Source organism: Falco biarmicus, chromosome 4, assembly GCF_023638135.1.
Source record: "Falco biarmicus isolate bFalBia1 chromosome 4, bFalBia1.pri, whole genome shotgun sequence".
Classification (NCBI taxonomy): Eukaryota; Metazoa; Chordata; class Aves; order Falconiformes; family Falconidae; genus Falco; species Falco biarmicus.
The window spans coordinates 104,649,505-104,673,773 of record NC_079291.1 but is presented as its reverse complement, the minus strand read 5'-3'; the positions used below and the strand labels follow the sequence as shown (position 1 = coordinate 104,673,773).

Genomic DNA, 24,269 nt, shown 5'->3' with positions numbered 1-24,269 from the left:
GGAGAGGGGGCAGTGGAGGCTATGGAAGTGGTGAGAGGACTGGAGCATCTCCCTTGTGAGGAAAGGCTGAGAGGGCTGGGGCTGTTCAGCCTGGAGGAGAGAAGGCTGGGGGGGATCTCACCAGCACCTACAAGTGCCTCAAGGGCGAGTGTCAGGAGGACGGGGCCGGGATCCTTTCAGTGGTGCCCAGCGACAGGGCAAGGGGCAGCGGGCACAAGCTGAGACACAGGCAGTTCCTTTTGAACACGAGGGAGAACTTCTTCACTCCGAGGGTGACCGAGCACCGGCACAGGCTGCCCAGGGAGGCTGCGGGGTCTCCTTCTCTGAGGATATTGAAACCCCGCCTGGCCGTGACCCTGAGCGGCCGGCTCCTGGGGGAGCCTGGGGCTGGATGGTCTCCAGAGGTCCCTGCCAGCCCGGACCAGTCTGCGATTCTGTGTGATAGTAATATAAAACTTTGAAATGATGAGCAGATTGATTTGCATGGATTTATGTATGTAGTTATGAACCAAGGCTTTGCCCTCTTATTTAACATCAAAAGGCATTATGCCTGTGCATTTTCAGTTTAGTTGCATGGCTGAAAGTTTGGGCACTGTTTAACTGATGTCATTACATGACTGTTTTCACAGTGGTCACTATTCATGTGGGTGGAGAGCTGCTTACAAGTTTGAAATCTTGTAGAATTTTGCCTTCTGATGTCATTATTAAGGATCTGAACCTTGCTATTTTTTACTGTGGCAAATCATATAATACAAACTGTGATCAGTGTTGGTCTGTATAGCAGAAGGGATGATGCTAGACAATGAATTTGCAGGAGATCAGAATTTAATCTTCAAGTTTATTTTCATCGCATATTTTCTAAGAAACTTATTTTTGATGTATCTTGATTGAGGAAAGCAGCTCAGCCCAAAGATTCATTTGGCCAATTGTTTTAGTTGTCATCTTCTCATACAATACAAAACAGGTGGTATGTTGAATTTTATCACACTTGACAGCTTAAATGTGTCGTACTGAACTACCAGGTTGCATTTCAGTAAAATTTTGCGCAAGATGCAGTGGCACAAAGGAGCATACAGAGGCAGTTACATTCGTATGGCATAAAGGCTAGAAAGCTCTTTGCAGTGTAAGAACATAAACATAAGAAGTGTTCATTAATAAGGTTCAGTAGTTTAGTAATTGTACTTTTCTGGGTTGACTGATGGTGGCTGCAGCAGTGCAGCAGCCTCCAGCAAGATCACATCTTATGCCACTCAGCTAATCAGAAAAATGCAGTCCTTCCAAGGTACTGAGTAGCAAATACCCCAAAGGTGTATGATGTTTATCAGACATTTTGTTAGCGCAGTTTTCACTGTGATGGTTTTATTATGATGCCATTACTTATTTTTTTCAGATACTCATCCAGGATACTTTAAAACACATACCAATGATGTGTGGCATGAGTCAGTTAATCATCATGAAATGATATTTAAGTAATTATATGCTTATTTTCATCCCAAGAAGACTCACTAGTTCAGAGTTCATGTAGCTTTTGTTGTTCAATAATTTATTTCTTGCTATAGCAAAGGAAAAAGCTGAAGGAAAACCAACCTACTAAATTCTGTAGATCTTGTATGTTACAATAGGGTCTCAAAACCTCTTGACACCACTCACTTCAGAAAAACTAAATAAAAAAAAAAAGTTGTGACAAAAAGGAACAACGTTTAACCCCACAATACCTAAAAGTGTCATGGTATTGAGTGATGCTTACTACAGTCTGACTACTAGGGCGAAGATGAGTGTGTCCAGGGACAAAGCCTCTGGCTGGTGTGTGTTAGTGCAATGCAGCTAGCTCTGTCCTCTCTTGAGGTGCCTCAGCTGCCATAATTCTCGAGGCATAGTACAGAATAGAAAGTTTCTTTACATCCAAGTACCAAATTGAACAGTATTTAAAAATTTTTACATTTTGTCTTAATTTAATGAAACTATCATATTTAACTGAAATTCCCTAAAACATAGATTTGGCAGAGGCCATGTTATTTTACTGGCTGATGATTCAGTTTTGTTTGCATTGTCATGGTTGTGTTGGTGCAAGCCCATCTTAAGACCAGACACGCATGCCATCTGTATTCTTAATACAATAAGAAGACCTTACCCTGAACTCTGAAATTTGCTGGAGGCTTTGCAAGCTTAACACCCATAGTTAATGCAGATTGAGCACAGGTAGACTGAGCATGCACAGACCTAGCCTGTCAGCATAGGTTAGATTTGTGACTTTTTTAAAGGGCTTAGCCTTTTATTTCAGGAGACAATCAGCTGCTTTGCACATCTATGTGTTCCCTGAATACTGTATGGCTGAGAGCATTTATCAATGTGGATGAAAAATACACGGGTTGCAATTTGTGATGTAGCTCTGTAACTTCTGAGAGCATCTGATTTCAGTCAAATACAGCAGAAACAGACATTTCAAAGTTATTTTTACATGTATTTTGAGACCAGGAAGAGAGAAACTTTGTGTTCCCTCTTCCCCCCAAAGGCAGGCTGCAGCAGGAGCCTACATGTCATACCAAAACTCATCAACCAATGCAAGACTGTAGGGATGAGACTTTATTAAATTTTCATGCTTACAGAACTGCTTGTCTCCTCTAAGATGAACACTGAATTATGCGGATTCAGGAAATAAAATGGTTTGGTGCCACAGCAGAAAGGGTAAGAGAAGCTAAGGTAAGATGCTAGTCAGGAACTTCAGGAATGAGCATTGAATTTTTTTAGTTTGCCCCAATTTGGACAGGCTATTTATCTTTTTAAGTGTTTTAGTTTCCTCCCTATAAAATAGTTTTCTGGTCTAAAAGGATATCAAATGGAAATATAAGTCTGAGGCTGTGAAACATCCAGATATGGTGAGTAGGGTTCATATGAGCGGTAGAATGAGATCTAGGGAGTTCTCTTAAGAGTTCCTTATTTTGTCTTTATTTGGAAATGGTTTGGCTGGCTTTCTGGTGAATTTTGTTGTCAGAGGCTATATTTTAAGTCTGGGAACGTAGAATGTTTTGGCAGCACATTTTGGCGAAGGAAAAGTGATTGGTAGGGCAATATAGGAACAGAAGGAACAGCCCCTGTTCCCATAGTGATAGAGCAAAAGCAGTGACATTTAGGTAAACAGCAGTAGGAAAGGAAATTTGGGGGAGTTAATGTTAGATGTCTCAGAAGATACAGTAAGCTTCCATACGGTGTTTCATGTGTATCTGAAAATGCTAATGTTAAGCTTATATTTGTTACATTAGTTGCACAAGCACCCTTCGGTGTTAGTTGGTTGGGAAGTTCAGTGACTTCCTTGAACAGGTGATGTGTGAATGAAACAAAGGCAGGCAACATCCCATCCAGCAGAACTCGCACCTAGCAAAAGGTAGTGTGATAGTTTGAGTTCACAAATATGCTCATGTGGACTGTCCAGCTGGTGGGAATGGTACCACTGAAGGTGTTTTTAGTATGATTGTGACACATGGATGATAAGGGTATTTTTAGAAACCCTTGTAGCAATGTTATTGATCCAAATATTACATACTTCTTAGCCTCAAACAATTATTTAAAAGACAGGTATGATAATTTTGTTCAATGAGTGCCAGGGTTGAGGTGTTGCATGACGTTGTGTGTACCTCTGTGTACTGGTCAGTGCAAATTCTGGAATCGTAGAAGGACTTCAGCTTGAGGACTAAGCAAATAACTAAGTGGGTAAAAGTTTCATTTTTATAATGGTAATATAGGTCAATAAGTGCAGGGTAGGAAATGAATTTCAGGCAAAAGCTGTGGGAGAAATAGTATTTTGGAGACTTTTTACATTGAGACTTTCCGGAAAGTTAGCTAATTGGTTAAAGCATGGATTAGACAAAGTGTCTGCTAAAGCGTTGCACAGTAAGGGATGTGGGGGTGAAGCACACTGGCTATTGGAATCAGTGTCCGTGCAAGCACTCTGTGTGCAGGGGTTTATCTAGTGCCTTTTGTTCATATTTGGGAACGAGACTGCTTCAGAAAGTATCAGAAGAAAAACAACTGGAAAGGCTAATGAAAAGAAAGCGAACTTAAAAGAGCAGCTGCACAAAGCTGGTATATTTTAGTGAGGTATGACATAGCACATTTTAATAAAACAATCTGAATGAGCTTGATCCATTGTTTGAACAAAGATAAGGCTATGCTAGGTTGTCTTGCGTGTCCTTTGTGTTCTGTTCCAGTCAAAACAGGGTGAAGATTTACATATGATTTTGAGGCCTTGACACAAGTGGGTGTTCAGTGAGTAGAGGGTTTCCAGTGAACGGTTAACACAGATTGTAATGTACTTTTTATCTTGGCAGTTAGTGGAAGGTCATCTGTTCTTCTGGGAGCTAAATCTTGAAGGATATGAACTGATAGGTAACCTCATTAGCTATCAATGAACTTACAGGATTTGGGTGTCTTTTTATAGTCATTGTCTGCACACTCACAGTCTGTGTAATCACATAGTGCTGATGCCTGCAATTTATTGAACTATTAGAGAGGTTACTGAGAACAGAGATACTTCAGCTTCCTGGGCAAGGGGCAGATATGTGGGCTCACATTTGTTTGGAGGAGGCATTTCCTCAACTGACAAGCGGTATTCAGTGTGCCACACACCCCAACGCAAGGTCAGCACTCGGCACTAAGGTGGTGGTGAAACGTCAGCTGTTTCTGCGTTGTACAATTTGTAACCCCTTCTCAGTATGTGAAGACAAGACAGGGAAATCTTAGGCCGTAAGAGCACAAGTTTTCCTATCCTTCCTCCTCTAAAGCTTTGGAGGAGTAACCATGAGTAAAAAGTCCATGATTTAAGAGTGCATGGGTTTACTGTGTACAAGGGGGCATTTCAGGACGCACCCTACAAAGCTGTGATCATGTATTTTAGCAAAGACTTGCAAAGTTGCAAATGCTTCCTCGCTTTTACTCGCTGTTACTCCAATCATGAATAGTGCGTATTAAAGTCCTAGTGGAATGAAAGAAAATCCCTGAATTTGAATGTTACAGTATTAATAAGTTTGGGGTAGAATATTTGTTTCTCTAAAAATGAAAAAAGGGTAACTATAGGTGTTTATCTTGACTTAGAAAGGGAAATTAAATGGGCTTGTTCTGTTTTGAGATGTAAATCTCTTTTGAAGTCAAAGGTTCTGGACTTGTGTGCAGTTGAAGCAGCGTTGCTTGAAGGTTTGATTCTCCTGCATTGTAACAATCTGACAGCACAGTAGCAACAGTGGTAGAATGCTTCACTAGAATTGGATTTTATAGCTTTGGTTTGTAGGTGAAAAAAGAAATTTCATGAAGTGTATTAACATTTACAGAATAATTTTATTATATCTAGAAGATAAAACAGAGACTGAAATATTTATTTTAAAATTATTGTTTACCCTGCAACTAAATATGAATCAGTCTTTGTATCTCTTTGTGTATTGACTTGATTAGAAATGATGGGGTGGTGCTCTTGGCAACCCCAGTTGCAGAGTGAATCATCTTATGCCACCTTTTTGATGGCTGCTCATGTTTAAAATTGATGCATTTTACTTGCAGTTAAGACGTGTTAAACATGAACACAGAAAAGTGTAATGACTTAGCTAATGAGTGATAAACTGCTGTGGTCTTATGACCACATGAAAATACCTGATTTCCAGGGTGCAGACAAGATATCAGCTTTCAGTTTGTAATTAAATATATGTTAGAATTCTTCTAACTCTGAGCAGGCTGTAGAGTCTCAAGGGATTGTACTTTTTTAAGCCAGGCCTACAGTGTGGCTATTGTACATAGAACTTGCTTTTCTAAGTAACCAGCTCCATAATTCAACTATTGTACTGGATTTCAAACCAGAACACTCTTACCTAAGTTTATATTTTGCCATTTGTAGTATTAACTTCATTATGGATACTTTTTTGCATCTAGTTAAGGCTTTCCTAAGGCTAAAGGCTAAATAGCAAAGGCTATGCTCCCCAGGGGAAGGTTGAAGAATTCACTCATCTTTGAAAAGCTATGTATCAGCAGATGCTGCAGCAAAATCGTTGAAAAAAAAATCAGAGTGGATTAATTTTTGATAAATGTCATGACTTCATGATGAAATTTACTCTGTCAGTAACTGTTAGGTTGATAAAAATTTGAGAATTGATTCCCAAATTTGTAAGTTAGCCATGTTGTTGCACGTATACTCACTCTACCAAAATAGTTGGATTCTGTCACATTTTTTCTATAGCTTTTCCTAATACAGTTTTTCTTCCCATACTAACAGATTTTTATAAATAGTCAGAATTCAGCGATGAAAATAATAACACTTCAAAACTGGTTAAAACTGGTGAATGGTTTCCCTCAACTTCAGTAATAGTTGGATGTTGCTATGTTTTCCACCAATACAAACAACGATTACTTGACAATTCAGTGCTATTCAAGCATGCCGTGTGTGAGTTAAAAAAAAAAAATACCACATTTTAGCGAATAGTTTCTAGCTGTGATTTTTGTATAAGCAGTAACAAGCAGTAAAATGTGTACTATGTGGTTTGCAATGACCTTCATTGCTGGAAATAACGGTAAGAAAAAAAAATCAAAGACATGCTTAGAAATTCTTTGTTTGGAGGGCTAAATCTGGCCTGTATTCTGCTGTCCTAATTGTGCATAGTGATTGGAGACTTTTTCAGCTTGGACAGACACAGATCTTGCAAAGAGCAGAATCAACACCATCAGTTTTGGTGGCTTTTTGCAATGCTGTATATATTAGCCTAAAATAGAGCAATGTGTTTGTTCTGACCTATAGATTTCTAGTCTGTGTATGTTGTCTTTATGTAGATTTGAAAAGCATTCATGCCTCTAAAAAGGATTAGAAGGTAATTTTTATCAATAATTTAAGCACTGTAATTAGTTGGAAATTAAATGTCAAGATTTTCAGTTTGGATATGCCCCCAAATTAACTTGGTCATGCTAGAAGCATCTCTATGTTTTACTAAGATTTTCCTTAATGTAGGAACAGCACATTGTGACAGCTGTACTGGGTTACAGCATCAGCCCCTAGTCCTAGCTCCAATACTGACCAACAGGGGATATCTAGGGAACAAAAGACATGTACCATGCTGGACCTAGCAGTCCTCATCTCAAGAACTTTGAGCCGGAGGTAAGGTCTTTGTGTTTAATGATTTTAGATGAGACAGTACACATCAGTTAATTCAGTAGTTTCATGCCATACTTGAAACACTTTGAGAGTATATAATTTGGTCATTATGCTTTTTTCCTCAATTGTTCTCAGTCTTTTTCTTTTTCCTAACGATGTTGCAGTTGAGACAAATTTTCTAACCTCTCCCCTGTAAAAACCCCTTCCATTATGGAGCAATCTCCAACTCGCATTTTTTTTGTTACCCTTCCCGTTGCTCCTTTAACAAGCTTTTTATCCTTTAATGTCACAGTAGTAGATATTTTTGCTCTTTCTGTCTGCATCTGTAAAAAATTTAAGAATGCAGTGGTTGCTGCAGAGGTGTTCTTGAGAAATATTTTGAACCAGAACTGTTCATGACGTGATGACATCTGGATTCCTTGGGAAAATGATCTGATGTGCTGTCATGTGCAGTGTCTCATTCAGTATTGGATCAGGTTGGTTCTGACCCAGTATTTACCAAGGAGTGATCTGGGCTACTAGAGTATTCTCATTTTGTTTTTCCTGACTTTGAAGGCTTTCTGGTCTCATTTAGTGTGTAATAGATACTGTTTATTCAGGAACAGATACTGTTTATGGAGGAATAAAAATATTTTCTGTTAGAATAAAACAGATGTCTTTTAAAAACTGCGTTTAATAGTATCGTCTTTTGTTGTTAATCTGCTTCTTATTTTGGCAAGCACAAACACTGAAATCAAAAAGTAGTTGAAGTATTTTCTTTGTCAGATGTCAAATAGAATCCAACAGCAATGTTGACACCTGTAGGGGTCGGATTTTGCCCCTCAGTCACCCCAGCAATTTAAACATTAACTTTTTGCATACTCCAACTACCACCCAATATCTGATCTTCTGTCTTTCGGAGATTCTGAACCATAGCAGTATTTCTTGCGTAATGGAAGGGGTAGTGAGAAAAGTGCATTTTTGAGAAAGTAGCAGCTGTGATCGTAATATATGTGTTTCTATACCACAAGTAAACAGATGTGCGTGGAAGTTACTACAGAATTTAGGGCTGTGTCAGCTGTGCCTTTCAGTAGATTTCACACTGTCACAAGTTTCTCATTTTAATTGTATCATTTTACTGTTTTGAGTAATTTTTATTTGTAGAAGGCAAAGCTGGTAGGCCTTGGACAAATTCTAGTAACTACTTTATCTAAATCGGATTATCTACAGATGTTGGAATATAGTTTCTGCCCATTGTTGGTAATGGTACCGCACTACATAGACCTGCATATAATGATGGTTCAGAACACTGTGGGTATGCTGTGCTTGCAGTATTTATCATAAAAGTATATTGTGGTATTACAAAATAACTTCCTAGCTTGCTTGTTAGTAGATAGACATGTTCCGTATCATGCAGTCATAATTTTTTTCCACATTCTCTGGTGTTTTAGGTAAAGATGACAGCCAGTAGTTATGAAGTAAGCTGCAGAATAATGAAACATTTGCCTGTGAATCTAAGTGTGTGATGGATACAATTTAAGAAGTATTTCTTGCTTTGTTTTCTTGTCCCAAGATTTTACTCTAATTTGGTATCCTATGGTATTGATTATTGTGTAGTTTTCCTAAAAACAATTTTCTATTACTCGATTACCAAATTAACATATGTATACAGTAGGCCAAAAGCATATTCTTAGTCTTAATGAAAGAAGCTGGTGATTCCAGCTGAAGTAGTAGTAGGAAAACAGCTGGACTGAAATTGGTCAACAATAGGCAGCAGCTGTTAGAAGATACACCTCTGCCGTTTTTTCTGTCCGTTTTTTCATCAATGAAACATTTTTTAAAAATAATTTTAAATTGCCTAGATTATGGAAGGTTCTCTGACTTTTAACTACCATAAACCAAATTGGAAAATCTCTAGAATAAAGTAGATGTGTTCTATCTATGTAAGGCTGTTGCATTATAATTTAGGGGAATTGATAAGTCTTAATACTGCATAAAACATAAAAGTAAGACATGAAGATGAGAAGCCAGGTAAAAAAGCTCAGAAAAATCCCTGTATTTTATAGGATTATTAAAGAAAAATTCCTACACTTCTAAATTCCTTATTTGCCAGGAGCATCTCTGGTTACCTGCAGATGAAATAAATAGATCCTATTTAATGTTCACTGTTTTTTTAATGGTAATTTAACGTACGGTGTAAAGGTCCTCAGTGGATAAGATCTGCAGAACTACTGCCTTGCGAGTCTGGCACTCTTATTCAGGAGATTGCGATCGCTGAAGTTGGTATTGCTTCAGTAGAGTAACTGTATGTGTGCATGCACGTGCACACAAATATATGTTTCTAAGAATGTACAGATGATACCACATCAGTCCAGAATGATTCCTCTGTATGAGAAAATAGAGCTGTGGGAAATTTTTTTTAACACAACTAGACCAATCGAAAGTGTCCTAGCTTCTTTCTGGTCTGGTACACCTGGTAGTAGAATAACCAGACTTTCTCCCCCCTCCCACCCCCATTTCTTTCTCTTGCCTTGATTGTTGAGTGTAACTCATTTTAATTGGGAGGTTGTTCCACTTCCTTGAGAAGAGCTCTCTGGCAGCTACTGCTGAATTGAAGTATGTAGTAATCAGTGCAGTAACGATGAAACTATGTTACAGAAATTCCTTCTTCCATTAACATGCTTTTGGATGACAGATAATAGCTTCTGTGAGTTCTTAAAGGAGCTTTGTCTCTAAGCGGTGCAGATTACTAAGTAAGGAGCCATCTCAAAAGCAACTGCATTGCTTATCGAAGGTCAGCAGGCTTGTGAGGAATCTTGCAGATTATTTGTCTGAGCTTTGTGCTTTTGTCTATGAATTTACATCTTTTAGAAGGCTAGAGAGCAATCACTGAGCTAACGGGGTCTCTTTGGTGTATACCTGCACCGTGTGGATACAGGACCTTGGTGACGTATCAGCATCCCCTGGCTTAAAAGGAAGTTTCTGTGCAGGATGCCCACAAATTCCAGTGGCACTTGCTGCATACCTTGTTGGGAGTCTATTTGGGAAAGCCCTCAGGCTGATCTGCCCACCGGGGCACATGGGAGCAGCTGGCCCCTGTTTTGCAATTGTTCTGCACTGGCCACAGGCTTGTGCTTCGAGTGGGCTGAGGGAGTGGGAGCCTGGTAGCATGTTTTTTCCCATCACCACTGTCATACGTCCTCCTGATGCAGGGATAAGACAAAGCTGGGTGCAGGTGCTCAGTGGGGCCTAAGGGAACTCTGGCCACTGTCTTGCTACACTTGTGCTGGCGGTCTGCGGTGATGATATAGTTACTGAGAACAATAAAGGTTTTGCGAAGTAACCAAGATGGCTTAGGCAGAAGGATGTGCTATTAATGATGGTGTCTTATCTTGACCAGAAACTGTGAAGTTACTAGCAAATGGGGAAGTGCATTCTTGAACACGTACATAATTTTCCAGTCTTTATAAATTAGTGTGTTATAGTACTTCTCCATTTGTGTTCTGTATTTTTGTATTTTCAATCTTCCCCAAAAATGCAGGTTAGTGCACCTTTTGAAGCTGTTACCATAATTCCGATGTCGGTTTTTTTGCCTTTTTTTTTTAAAGTAGAAAGCTATTCTGTGGTGAAGGCTGATGTTTGTAAAAGTTCTTGTACTTGTGAGAAGAGCCTTTTAATTTAGCTTGTCAGTCATCTGTAACTTTCATTTTTATCTTCAGATGTATACAGCAGCTGGGAGAGGCACGCTCTGAGTTGTGTTCATTGCTGATAAACACTTCAAAAATCATTAAAAAGAAGGCTCTTTAATGCTGAGGAAAAATCCTGCTTTGTTGTCTCCTTCCATGAAAATATAGAAGATTGTGTGTCTCATTAGCATTAACGTTATCTGTTACAAATCTGCCGAATATGTCTAGAAGAATAAGCATGCAGTTTTTTAGCATTATTCTCAGCTATCATAATGTTGTTTCATCCTTCATCAGCATCTGTTGCAAACAGCATCTCACACAGTAAGCTTGCAACTCAAACACTGTGCATTAATCCAGTTTTGTTTGCGGGGTGGAGAGGCTAAGAAATAGCCAAGTCTCTAGTGGACACTGCGTGGAATTAGTATCAAGGTCATATGCATTAAGCAATGCAGTGAATGTAAAATTCAGTAATTTGAAATCATAGTCCAGAAGCTTTTTGCTTTGACCCAGAATACTTCTAAAATTTTAGTTTGCTGACATTTCTTTACAAGCTGTCCAGGTTTCTATAGCCAGATGCCTGTTCTGCAGTGTCAAAACCTATTAAACGCCAGGTTATACAAAGTCAGGACGCTTATGTGTAATCCATGTTCCTCTCTCTTTGGGTCTTTTTATAAAATGAGAATCCTAATATCGCATTTAATCAACACTAGTATTACAGAGCTTGCTTGCTTCATCAGTTGCTTCTGGAACATTTTTAGGTGGAAATGTACTGTGATTTGCTGAAATTACACTTTATTTCTCATATTTTAAACAGTGACAACACATAGAAAATTAAGACAATAATGTGTCTTATTAACACAGTGTTTAGCAGTTAGAAAAGGGGAGCTCATGACTGGAAGTTCATAAAGCAAGTGCTTTTGTATTTCAGTCTTTATTCTAAAATTAATTCCATGACTGAGAATTAAAAAGGTCACTGGTAAATGCATATCTGAAATATAATGCCTTAGCAGTGTAGTCTTCATTCTGCAAGCTGATTTCAGATATTCAGCTGTGATAAGAACGTGGTCCATCACCTTTTAACACTTGAAGTGTCAATGACCCATAGGTTTTCCAGTGGTTTTCAATACCTGAGCTGGTAATTCTGGTGGAGGAGAGGATAGAAGGGTATTGTAATGTGGATACCTTGACAGCAGAGACCATGCACAGGAAAGATGTTTTATCATTTTTGTAGAATCATTTAGGTTGGAAAAGACCTTTGAAATCATAGAGTCCAACCATTAACCTAGCACTGCAAAGTCCACCACTAAACCATGCCCCTAAGCACCACATCTACGTGTCCAGGGATGGGTGATTCCACCACCTCCCTGGGGAGCCTGTTCCAGTGCTTGACCACCCTTTCAGCAAAGACATTTTTTCCTAACATCCAGTTTGTTCAGAATGTTGCAGGAGTTGAGGTGTGGTTGCTTTTCAGTTATATTGTTGAATTTACTTCTGGAATTTTTGGAGGGATTTCAAGAGCATGTAATTTTTTACATTTCAGGTGTCAGGCTGTGCAATGTAATATGAATTTATATGATTTTGAGTTGGGTCCTCAGTTACTGTTTTACTTAGAAATGTCTGTATTTTTTTAAAATGACAGTCTCACACTATATTTGCTTTATAATTATTCTCTTTTACTACCAATAAACTTGCATGTATAAGGAAGTTATAGGCTTCACTTCACAGGGGGTACACCACCCTCCCAAAAAACGTTCCAAGAACAGAAACCATACAGAGAAGTTGTGGATATTATAGCCATCTGTGTGTGCTGAACTTTTTCTGCTTTAAATATAAGGGTTTGGCATATCTGAAATTGAACTGATGTTAAGCTCTTCTTAATATTTCTTGAAAATCCCAGAATTTATTCATAGCACATGCGTTGTGGTGAAACCTAAGTAGTCTTCTGAGAAAATATTTTTTTTCTGAGATTTTATCACTACTTTTTTAAAGTAGGTTATTTGTTATGAAATTTCAAGGAAAAGAAATGTTGAGAATTATAAGAATAAACAGATAAAACGTTAAATAGGAACTTTCAAAAATCACATTTGTTCAGCGTAGTTGATGCTCACTGAAACATTTAGTTCATTTTTCCTTCTCCTGTTAAGCATCAGCTTCCCATTTACTTTCCTCTGTGTTTTGAATAAACAGTGAAATTCAGGACAGTGAACTTGCTAGTTTACTTCCCATCCGTTTACTGTGAGACTTGGGCAATATACTTGAATTCTGTTAGCTAAAACCTTGGCAAATCCTTCACTGTTGCCTGAATGTATGATCTGTGCTGGCTTTTCAACGTGTTTAATAGGCAATAAACTCTCCTGTTGAACAAGAGGCCTGGTTATGAACGTACAAGCATTTAGCTGACTTAACCTATTGGTTTCAATGAACGTATTTATTCCAGTAACTGTTAACAGTGTAACTTAAGGGATCCTAATGTGTCTCAAGATGTTACATCTTCAAGTTACTGATTTTTAATTGTTTATGTACTTTCCTGTATTGTTCACTTAGCAGTGGACTCCATTTGAAAGGGATTAAATAAATACTTGAGTTTCTCTGACACTGTTGTTCTTTTATCTGATTCCTTCTTTATAAATCTTTGGTTTATCTTTTCATTTCTCTGTTTTTCTTACCCTCTTCCTTTCTATTTCCACTTCCACCTTTCTTGTGTGCTTTTTGAACTGAAATGGCTGTGTCTTATCCGGTGGGTTGTGTTAGTGATCTTGGCTGGATGCTGGGTGCCCACCAAGGTGCTATCACTCTATCACTCCCCTCCTCAGCAGAATGGGAGGGGAAAAATAAGGTGGAAAAAAAACCCCAGACTTGTGGGTCAAGATAAAGGCAGTTTAATGAAGCAACAGCAAAAGTTGTGCATGTAGAAGCAAAGGAAAACAAAAGCAGTTACTCTCTACTTCCCATCAGCAGATGATGTTCGGTCACTTCCCGGGAAGCAGGGCTTCAGTGTGGGTAGCGGTTGTTCCAGAAGACAAATGTCATAATGCGTGTCCCACCTTCCTCCTCCTTTCTCTTAGCTTTTGTATCAGAGCAGACGTCATATGGTATGGAATATCCCGTTGGTCACTCTGGGTCAGCCCTCCTGGCTGTGTCCCCTCCCAAGGTCTCGTCCACCTCAAGGCTACTGGTGAGAGGGAGAGGGGGGAAAGGCTGGAGAAGCAGCCTTGATGCTGTGTGAGTGCTGCTCAACAGCAGCCGAAGCACTGGTGCATTCTCACTGCCCTTCTGGCTCCCAGTACGAGGCACGGCACTGTGAGGGTGCTGTGGGCTCAGCCAGACCCCGTGCATGGGTGGGTATTGGACTGGCTTTTGGGAGTTTATTGTGCTCGCCCGCAAACTCTGAAAATATTTTTCATCCCAAGCAGTGTGACTGCTTGGGTTTTGTAGAGCACAAATAAGGAAAAATACACCTTCCACCGCTATGTACATAGAGGATATTTAGTATTTCCTTGTTTTACATTATGCCGAAGGGAAATTATTGATACAGCTCACCAGTGTTTCCTATTGACACTTGGTGGATTGATGGTTGCTCTTCTTTTTTTTGGTTAGTATCATTGTTTATACTAATTATGGTACTCCTCTCTTAGAGCTTGAAACTGGTAATGATTGCTTGACTGAATTTGTCAGGTCTCTTGCTAATAGGACAAAGATGTGAGAATGGGAGCCCATTTGTATGGCTTTGGAGAGGGGCTGACACTTCTGACGAAGAGTTTGGAGGTTGGGATTAGGGACCACCAGCAGCAGAACTCTGGGTGTCTTAACCTGCCTGTATGGCCAGGAAATCTAATATACAGAGGCTCAAGGACGTGTATTATAGTTAAAAATGATCCACATTAGGTTTCCTTGCAGAACAGAGATCGGGGCCTATAAATGAATGATAAGGAAATTAGGGTGATACTAGAGGCAAGGCTAACACAATTATTTGGGAGTGAATTCAGAGCAAACTGAATGTATTACTTCAGACCTAATTTTCTTAATGAAATTAAATTTGTTTCAGGATAGCTGGTGAGAATTGTCTGTGTAATACTGTTGTTTGGAAGTCAAGTATTTAATAAACTTGAATATTTTGTTCAGATACTGGACAATGTCCCATTTCATGATGCTGTTGAAATGAGAAAGTTTACAATGAGTAGTGTTTCTAGAGTGTCTAAAAGCTATAGCAGAGGCCTTCATATGGATGACATATTTAAGTATTAACCTTGAAAAATGGCATGTAGTGGAAAGTAACTATGTTCTTATGTAAACTTACTTTGATATGACAAAAGGTTGTTTCCTTAAAAGTTAAAACAACTGGATTGATTCCATTTTTTAGTTACGTAAACCGGGAGCTTATTTCTAAGGTGTACACATACAAATATATTTTCCACTTGTCTAAACTAAATCTTTGGTGTTATTTGCATTATAAACCATTGTACTTCAACTTAAAATGCCCAGATTTACTAGCATGGCGGTTGGATTATTTTGTATAAATATTGCATTTGAGCTGTTAAGTATTTATGATGACAGTGCAGTAACTCTTCTGACCTCATTTGTTGATGTGAAGTTAGTTTAATGACAAGGAGGGTGGTTACCCTTCAGGAGAGTAAATTAAATTTCTGTACCATTACAGTTTCCATACATGGACTCTTCAGAAACGCAATCTGAAGAGTTTCATGGTTGCTAATTTTTTTTTTTTTTGCATGTTTAATTATTGGTATCTAAAAGCTGAAACAGGTTATCTTTCTATAATGGGATATAGTGCTGTTGAATATCAGAATTTTTTATCTTGGTTTCCTTTATTTTATCAATACCTGCTGAGCAACTGTTACCAACAAAATATTCTTTGAAGTCTGGTTTACCTAAGCAGAAATGACGGACATAACAGGACTGTCTTGTTTTAGTAAGAATATGGTAGATGAGTGATGTTATGTAGTCTTGGATGCTAACTTCATTCTTTTTTCCTGCTAGAACGCCCGGGTAGCGTTCTCTGATAGAATGAAGGGCTTAACTCAAAAATTAATTTTCAGAGTAATTGGTTTCTTTACATTTGTGCCATGGTACTTTTCATGCTGGAAAGAGGCTGAAAGTTTGCTTATGGGGTGTGTTTTACAAATCTGCTTTTTTATATGCTGATTTTTCTAGTGTAATATATTGATTGAAGGGTAAATTATGAAAAAAGTATGAAATCTTTGCACAGAAATCTAGCTTTTTAGATAAATTATGTTATAAAATGAAGTAATGAGAAACCAGACAAGTGGAAAAGGATTTTGCTTAGTAGTATAGATGAGTTATTCAGTTCCTGGCTTCCAGCAAGCTAAATGACCATTTCTTTATTCAATTATTTTAGGGGGGCTGAGGAGGAAAGAGGGAAAGAGATAGAGAAAGGAGAGAACTATTACATTTTAGAAAATTCTAAACATTTCCAAAACACTGAGAATTGTCAAAAAGGTTAGATAGGGCTTATTTGCATCATGAATATTATAAATACAGTGATTATATAAAGCATTTGAGTGCATATTCAGAAGACCTGTCTTAGGAAAAGTCTTATTTTTTTCTCTTAAATCCAAGCACTTTTAAATATAACAGGACTTTCAGCTGGAAAGGTAGAATACATTGGCAAAGGTGGGATAAATATGTTTTGTATAAACTCGTGTGGACAGGTTTTAGAAACCTGTTCATTATTATGTTAAGACTGATGTTCAAATTTGCAGTCAAGTTCAGTTATACATATAGAAGATCTTATGAGTTGTTTTAAAAATGTACTGGAATGTACTGAAATCCAGATTCAACGTTAGCTCCTGTCTCTTCTGCCAGAGGAAGCCATTGTCTCATATCTGCCAGCCAGACTCTTGCTGTGGCTATTCCTTACCCTAATGTTTCAAAGTGAGTTACCTAACCAGTGTAAACAGTAAGCTTGACTTCCCCCGCCCCCCCCCCCCCCCCCCCCCCCCCCCAAGCAGTGATGAGCAGCTAAGAATAGACTGAATGGGGTTCTCCTTTCTTCTGAATCCAGCTGTAGAGCAGATGTTTGCCCACAGTTTCATTTCCAAATTTGACACAGTCTTGGTTTCCCCTTGCGTGAGGGATTCTGCAACCAGAACCTCCCTCCTTTTATTGGAAGCACAGGAGGTGACAGAAGCTGAGAGTTTCCAGGTGTTGCACAGCAGCAAGGATTGACCAAAGCAGGCAGGTACTTGGGCAAGGGGCTTGCATGAAATTGCCTATGGTGGACTGGAGTCTATAGTCTTTTCCTTCAATGAATTTACAGCATCATTTGAATGCTGTGAGGCTTCCCTCATCTGTGGACGGATGCATTTTCAGAATCGGTGAAGAAAAAGAACTGAAATTCTTGGAACAGAAACCTAGGTTTTGGGGTTTTTTTTGTTTGTTTTGGTTTTGCCCTCTGTGGACTGCATCTGTTTTGTGGATAAATGGTACTTAAATTAGTACGTGGCTAAAATGTTAATTGTACTAGTTCAGGTAATTCAGAATTGATGTGTATCTTTTTTTTTTTTTTTTTTTTTTTTTGAATGCTTCAGTGCATATGCAGTGCAGAAGCTTTAATACATACATGAGCATGCAACATTTGGTAACGAGACATTATTATCAATTTAAGCGCACAGATGGTACCTTTAATGCTATACAAGGCATGAAGAGACATGTTGCCAAGTTCTTCTTTTAGTTATACTGATGCTGACTATAATTCTGCGGTTCTGGAATTATATCTGTTCTTAGTCCTGGCTTTGGGGGGAAAAAAACAAACATAGTATCTGAAAAATTATTCGTGCTTTTTTCAGGTAGCAACGCAAACAGATGATTTAATTATTGTTAAACTTATCCTGCAGTGAGAAATTCTCCTTTGATGCATACGTGCAATGAAGTGAACTCAAGTCTACTCTTTGGAGTTTAATTTTGGTTTTGATTTCTGCATTATTAAGTATGTACAAATTTCAGTTAGCAGCAGCTTCTCTGTTTTCATATTTTGTTAGGTAAGCTGAAAAATGCCTATAACAGTCTACATACTTAGATGTGAAAAGTGTGGATATAATTTAAAGCATGTTGTGTCAAGCTGCCATTATCTTAAGGAACAGCGTGCTTTGCCAGTAATAGAGCATCTGCTCTCTGTTGACATTGTCAGAAGTTGAGGTCAGTAATGGTATTATGATCTACTGTACACTTAGCAAAGAGCAGGGTAAGGCTTTTCTGGTTCTGACATGTTGTGGGTTGTGTTTGCCTCCACCACCATCGCTGCTGGGTCTGATTATAAAAAACAGTACTGTTTGTAGTTTCCTTACGTGTATTTGCACATTGATTTTACTATGCTCTCAGAGATGTAAGAAGCTGCTAGTATTTTGATCTGATTATAAAATATAAAAGATTTTTTCAGGCACACTGCTGGTGAATTTAACTTCTTTGATCATCAGGATAATATTCTCATCTATGTGGTGTGTCTTCTGAAACCTGGAAACAGAGATCTGTGCTCAGATTGCATCACACCAAAGCTGACAGGGTTGGGTATGGCTGAGGAGTGATTATGAGGGCTTAGATGGCATCAGAGAGCACTACGAAGGATGACAGGTAGGAAACGGAGGTATAACATGGGTGATGTGAGTACAGCCCCTTGTGTCAGTAGATGCAGCAGAGAAAGGGAGTGTGATCAACAGTTGCTGTTACCATATTGTTTTAGTAACATTCTGCTGATGCAGCAGAGCTGTGACCATAGCAAATCACACAGCAAAATGTGCTCTTCTCGGCACGTTTTGCTGATGCTTCTGGAGGAAGAGGAACCTAAAAGCTGTTCCTCTACCAGTGAAAGCATTGTTAGTAATACTCTACCAGGAATGAATATGCTGTATATTTTTAATGAAAAGCATAAGAAACTGAATCTCCACCCCCTACCCCACCACGTGAAATTGTCACTAGAGTCTGTTTTGGTCTAACAATATTCTAAGTCATTGACTAGTAAACCAGAAGAGCTTCTTCGTTGTCCTGGGGTATTTAATTAAACAGGTTTAGAAAAAATAGGACAAGATCTTTGCTTTTAATTAAAATGCTGATTCATAATTACAGGATGCACGTATGACCTTAAAATACTGTCTAATAATCTGTTTCTTGTCAGATCTTCTAAATGCTATAGTAGCAGTAACATTTCTTGTAAGAGTGGTTTTGGTGATCAAAAGCAGCTCTATTTCAGCACAGCACTTTCTGGTTAGTAATACTACTCAGGTACAGAGTTTGTTTTTAAACTTAATGAGTGCTCTTTGTTAGGAAGTGAAGTACAGCCTCTTTGAAGCTATCAAAATTATATATTTGTGGTCCTGCAAGCTGTTCTGGGCACACCGACCTCTACCCATGTATGAAGAGCTATTAACTTTGGCGGTGTGCTCAGCAGTACCAGAAGAATGGAGGAGTGTGTTCACACAGTCTGGTTCTAGTCTTGCTTAGATGTGTAAGGAAGGTGCTCAAAGCTGGAATGTGTTACCTGGGATATTTTAAATACGTAGTATAATTGGATCTTATTGATTACTCTTCCTGTCCCTCTGTGCTAGGTAAATATTTTATTACATTTGCAACACAGATACTGACGTAGTGTAGAAGTCCAGCTTGAGGCACCTGCCTTTGTGTTTGTACTCCTGAAACCTTTGCTCGCTGTCAATGCCGGGGCAGTTCTCTGCGACGACTGCAGAGCTAAAGCTTTTTAAGGTGTTGCACGTGTGACCCAGGGGCTGTTTGATGGTTTCTTCTCTCTCATTCTAGGGTCTGCTTGGGGATCATTTTTATAAGCTTGCATGTACTTTTACAGTGTGTTCTTTCTTCACTGGTCTGCAACTTACGCCAAAATGTAGTGTATATAGCATGTCTTACACAGGTTGTGTATGTATGTGTGCTTTGTTCTCTTTATTACCCCCAACTGGTTTGCACCACTCCAAATCTGCATTTCTTCAGCGTGCCATTGGTGAGCTGTTTGCAGCCTTTGCTGCCAGCCTGCGCTTGCTCATCACCCCATGCCCATACAACTCTGCGAGGCAGCTTGTTTTTCTGCTTTTTAAGGCCTCTGCTCTCATACCAGGCCTGTATTCCTCCACACTAATCATAAAGGTTTAATTCTACACAAAATAACTACTTGTTACTGCTGTCTATATACAGCGATGGTTTTGCTACGTGAAAATAAGCAAAAGTAACCCAAATCAGGCATAGCTACATGGCTGTTAGAAAGATTTGCTGTTAAGCTATACTAGGTGGTTGGGACAAGGTCAGACAGTTTCTAGCAAGCCTTGGTCCTGAGACCCACCCAGTGAGTATGGAGCCTGTGCACTGTCGTTGGCGATGCCATATTTACAGGGCTACGGTTGTTTCTGTGATGTGACAGAAGTCAAAGTAATCCTGAAAATTTGGTATGTGAGAATGGATTGCAATCGTAAAAGTAATCTTTTAATTTTTTTTGGTTGCAAACCTGTACAGCTTCTGAGATGTCCCTCTGAAGAGCTGGTTACGAGGAAGCTGTGGAAATTATTTTGGCAGCAGGTGCATTCCCCAAACTGTTGTCTTATCAAAACCGGTTTGAGACTGTTGAGGGGTATGCATGCTTTGAGGAGCATGTACTTAGACACTTGTTGAAATTACCAGGTTTAGAAATGTATAATGTTCTATAATGTTTATGTTACATCAACTTTTTTGACTTATTCGAGTTGTACTTTCGAAATACAATGTACATATGTGAACTGCAAAGAAAAGTTTAGAACCCATCCACTGTGCTGCAGGGTTTTGCACACTGTACTGCTGAACTTTTTCTTGGGTCAGTACCTTTGGGGACAGTTAACTACAGGGGAAAAAAGGACCAGTGCTTTATACTGACACGCTGATGCAGTGCCTGCATGTGGAAGTTGAATAGGGAAGGACCCTCAGCCAGTGTAGCCGGCACAAGGCAACGCCATCATTTGTTCTCTTCTTGTGTCCTCTTCCCTCAGATCTGCAGGCATACCCTCGTGGCATCATACACGCTATTAGAGCTATCTCTGAGGCAGGTATTTTCAACTAGTGCAGTGCAAATGCAACAGTAAAAAGTCCTTTCTGGATAACTAATCCATTTAAATATTAACTGGGGACAAACTGCTAATGTAGTGAAACCTTACATGTCCAACCTACCTGTTCTCGCTTTCAATACAGGTTTTAGAATAGGAAGGAAATAATTTCATAGTTGATGGATAACAGGTGGTGCAGGTATCTGTCATGGTAGTTTTTAAGGCAATAACCTTGAATTTTTTCCTTCAGAGAAATCCTGAGATTAATATAACCATTTAGTCTTGGATGTTCTCAGATTCCTTACTTGAATATGGAGTTAATTTTGATGCAGCAGTGTTATTCTTGAGCAACTCTATAGCTTCCCAGTGTTGCTGCAATAGTTGTCTAAATTAAAATTGGGAACAGTCATAATTGTTTAAAGTGATGACAATAAACTAAACAGATTGTCTGTTCATTTTAGAAAGGAGCTAAAATGCACATAAAATGACAGAAAAAGACAATTTCAGTGTCTGCTGCTCACACGGGATTAATTTTCAGATGTTCTCTAACAGAAGTTAGTCATGCTGTTCAGCTGGAGGGAAGGTACAGATCAATAAATGTAGATTATAGACAATACTGTGATTATTACCAAATAAATACGCTAGGCCGAGTTACACCTGTAGGTCTAGTTTGATTTTTAACGTATTCCAAAATGACTTAGAAAGTACTAGAGACCTGTAGTTGGAAGTCTGCTATTGGAATTTCTGTATCAGAAGGAATGAATCACCTTTAATAATGTGTTCAAGTCATATGAGCCATACGATTTTTGCTGACTGTGTACAAAGATATTTGTGTTAAAGTGGCCGTGGCCTGTGTGTTCTCACTTGCTGTGTCATCTCAGGAGACTGGAGTCTGTGGCCTTGAGTACCAGGTAACCGTCTACCTGTGAAGTTCTGTACTGTTACAAAAATAACATTCTCAAAAGTAAGACTGGTCACAGTGGAAAGAAGGTTGTACCAGACTGGCATGGAGATTCACTGGCAGAACACTTGTTTTCCTGAATGCTAATTTCTTTTTTAACCTTTTGGTCAGGTTAACTGCCTACGGAGGTGACATTGCATTTTGTGTAAGATTGCTAAGCCCCACAAAACTGAAATTCTCATTGTTAGGACACTAACCTTGTATGTGAATTTGTTGAGGTTTTATTTTTCCAAAACTTGGAAAAAAAAAATCCAATTTTTTTTTCCGTACATAAAGCTATGAATTTAAAAAACCCAAACAACTCACCATTGTAACTTGAAAAACAATTGATATCTCTGTTTTGTCATCTTGGCTAGGTCTGCCTGCTCACCTAATGCTAGTTTTAAAACTCTGATATAGGGGGCCAAAGCAAGAAGCAGTATGACATCTTTTTTTCTTTAACTTCTCCCTGTGATTAAAAAGAAATTGTAGTAAGGAAATGGATGCGTTTCTACACAGTACATAAGCATTTCTATGGGAGATTTCAGCAGTTCAAAGACAGCAGCTGTTGCAGCACTGTAATTTGCTCTCAGTAGAATGTACCATTTTTACTGGTATTTTTTTGAGGATGGTTTTGCAAGTCAGTTATCAGAACCTCAATTATATAATCCGGGTTTAATCACAGACTAGTGTAAATTGAAAGAATATTTTACACAGAAAGCCAAACCGATCAGGCTCATCAGCAAAGACCTGATTTTGCAAGAAAACCTTCACTGTTTTGGTCAACAAAAATATGTAGTAGCATAGGTGACCACCTAAGACCTTTCTGGGAAAGGTGCTGGCTGTGCAGGTCACAAAAATGTTTGAAATTGTCATCCCTTCTGCAATAACATTTAATTATATAATATTTGGGATTGGAATCTTTTAACATGTACTGGGAGAATGTAAAGCATGAGTCTGTTAGCTGTATTCATGTCTGAAACATAAAATTTTTGAATTCTGTTCCAAGCACATAGTTAGGAGAGAAAACACTTTTTGTATCTTAAACAGAAACAGTAATTCCATATAGGACCTTGCAAGGTTTAAAGCCTTACCTAAGCTTCTGATAATGAAAGTGCAATAAAGTGCCAACTATTAATAATAGTTAATTTGAGAGAAAGAGGTTGCTAACCTAGAAGAAAGATTCTTCATAACATATGCATGTTTCCTGTTACGGGGCAATCTTTTTCTGTTGTGTGTTTTTTGTGGTGTGTGGTGGGTTTTTTGTTGGGTTTTTTTTTTTTCCCCTTCTTTCCCAATTGCACTTGGAAAGCCATGTTTTGGAACGCTCTCAGCCTAGTGTTTCTATATGTTTTAAGATGGATAGCTAAGAAACTGCAGGAATGTCAAAAACTTTTTCAAAAAGTTGCCTCTAGAAATTTACGATTAAAATTGTTTTATCTACTGGTACGGTAAAGCAAAGATAGTTTAAATATATTCTAGTCTGAATTTGCATTTCTCCTTCAGTAGTTGCTCCGTAGAGGTGTTCCTTCTGGAGGAGTAAAAGACAATGAATGCCAAAGTCACATGCTCTGGGAACTTTTCCGCGATCTTGTAATCAGAGCTCCATATAAAGAAAACTTCCTTTGTGAAGGTGCTAATCTAGGAAGTAGCCCATATTAATTACGTAATGGGAGTTGCTTTAGGTGCAATTTCTAAATGTTACTTTGTTACAGATGACTCTTTGCTCTTGAAGTGATATTATATTTAGTAATATGCTTAAGAACTCTTAATTCTTTGTTAAAAATAGGTAACGCATTTTGGTTTTTAGCAGCAGAATTACTTTAATAATGTAAAATATAATTGTTAATTTTTTCAGTCCAGCCCAAACTAGGAGAAATCTTTGAATTGATCTGCTTACTATCTCTTAGTTTTCCAGAGTTACTTTTAACCTTCCACTTGTGTAACACGTTTGGATTATAGCTAAATGAGTAGAACATCTGGACAAATTAAACTTTTTAAAGGAAAGAAGAATTCTTTCTTAATTAAAATTAATTAATTTTCTTAAAGGAAAGAATATATGGATTATGTTTAACTGTGGGATAGACATATCTTAATAATCCTTTACTAATTTAGTAATATCATGATCCATATGCAAAATAATTTTTATTCACCCCTTATTGATTCAGAGTATTTGGTTAAGTTACAGCTAAGGATACCTAGGTTTGTTTACTGTTACTGTATTGATTTAAACTCAGAGGAGAAATGGTCAACAAAAGGCAGTGCCCATCTAATAATACTCTCTCAAGCATCGTGTTAACTAAATTGACTGAGATTTTTGCAAGCAAAAACCTGATTTTTAATTTCAGCCCTCAAGCATGTTCCTTTAACCTCACTTAACTGCTTAGTGCTTTATTTTGTAGGCAGCAGTGTAGGTATCTTTGCAGTAGTTGAACCAACAAAATTCTGCACCTGGGTTGACAATTTTTGAAAGCTATCTCTGGCTTTCTTTC

General features: G+C 38.4%; 1 protein-coding gene across 10 annotated transcripts in view; it reads left to right on the top strand.

Moving 5' to 3' along the window:
• CACNA1D (calcium voltage-gated channel subunit alpha1 D) overlaps positions 1 to 24,269 on the top strand; it is a 235,534-nt gene that overhangs the window by 52,535 nt on the left and 158,730 nt on the right. The gene's annotated exons all lie outside the window — the stretch shown is intronic.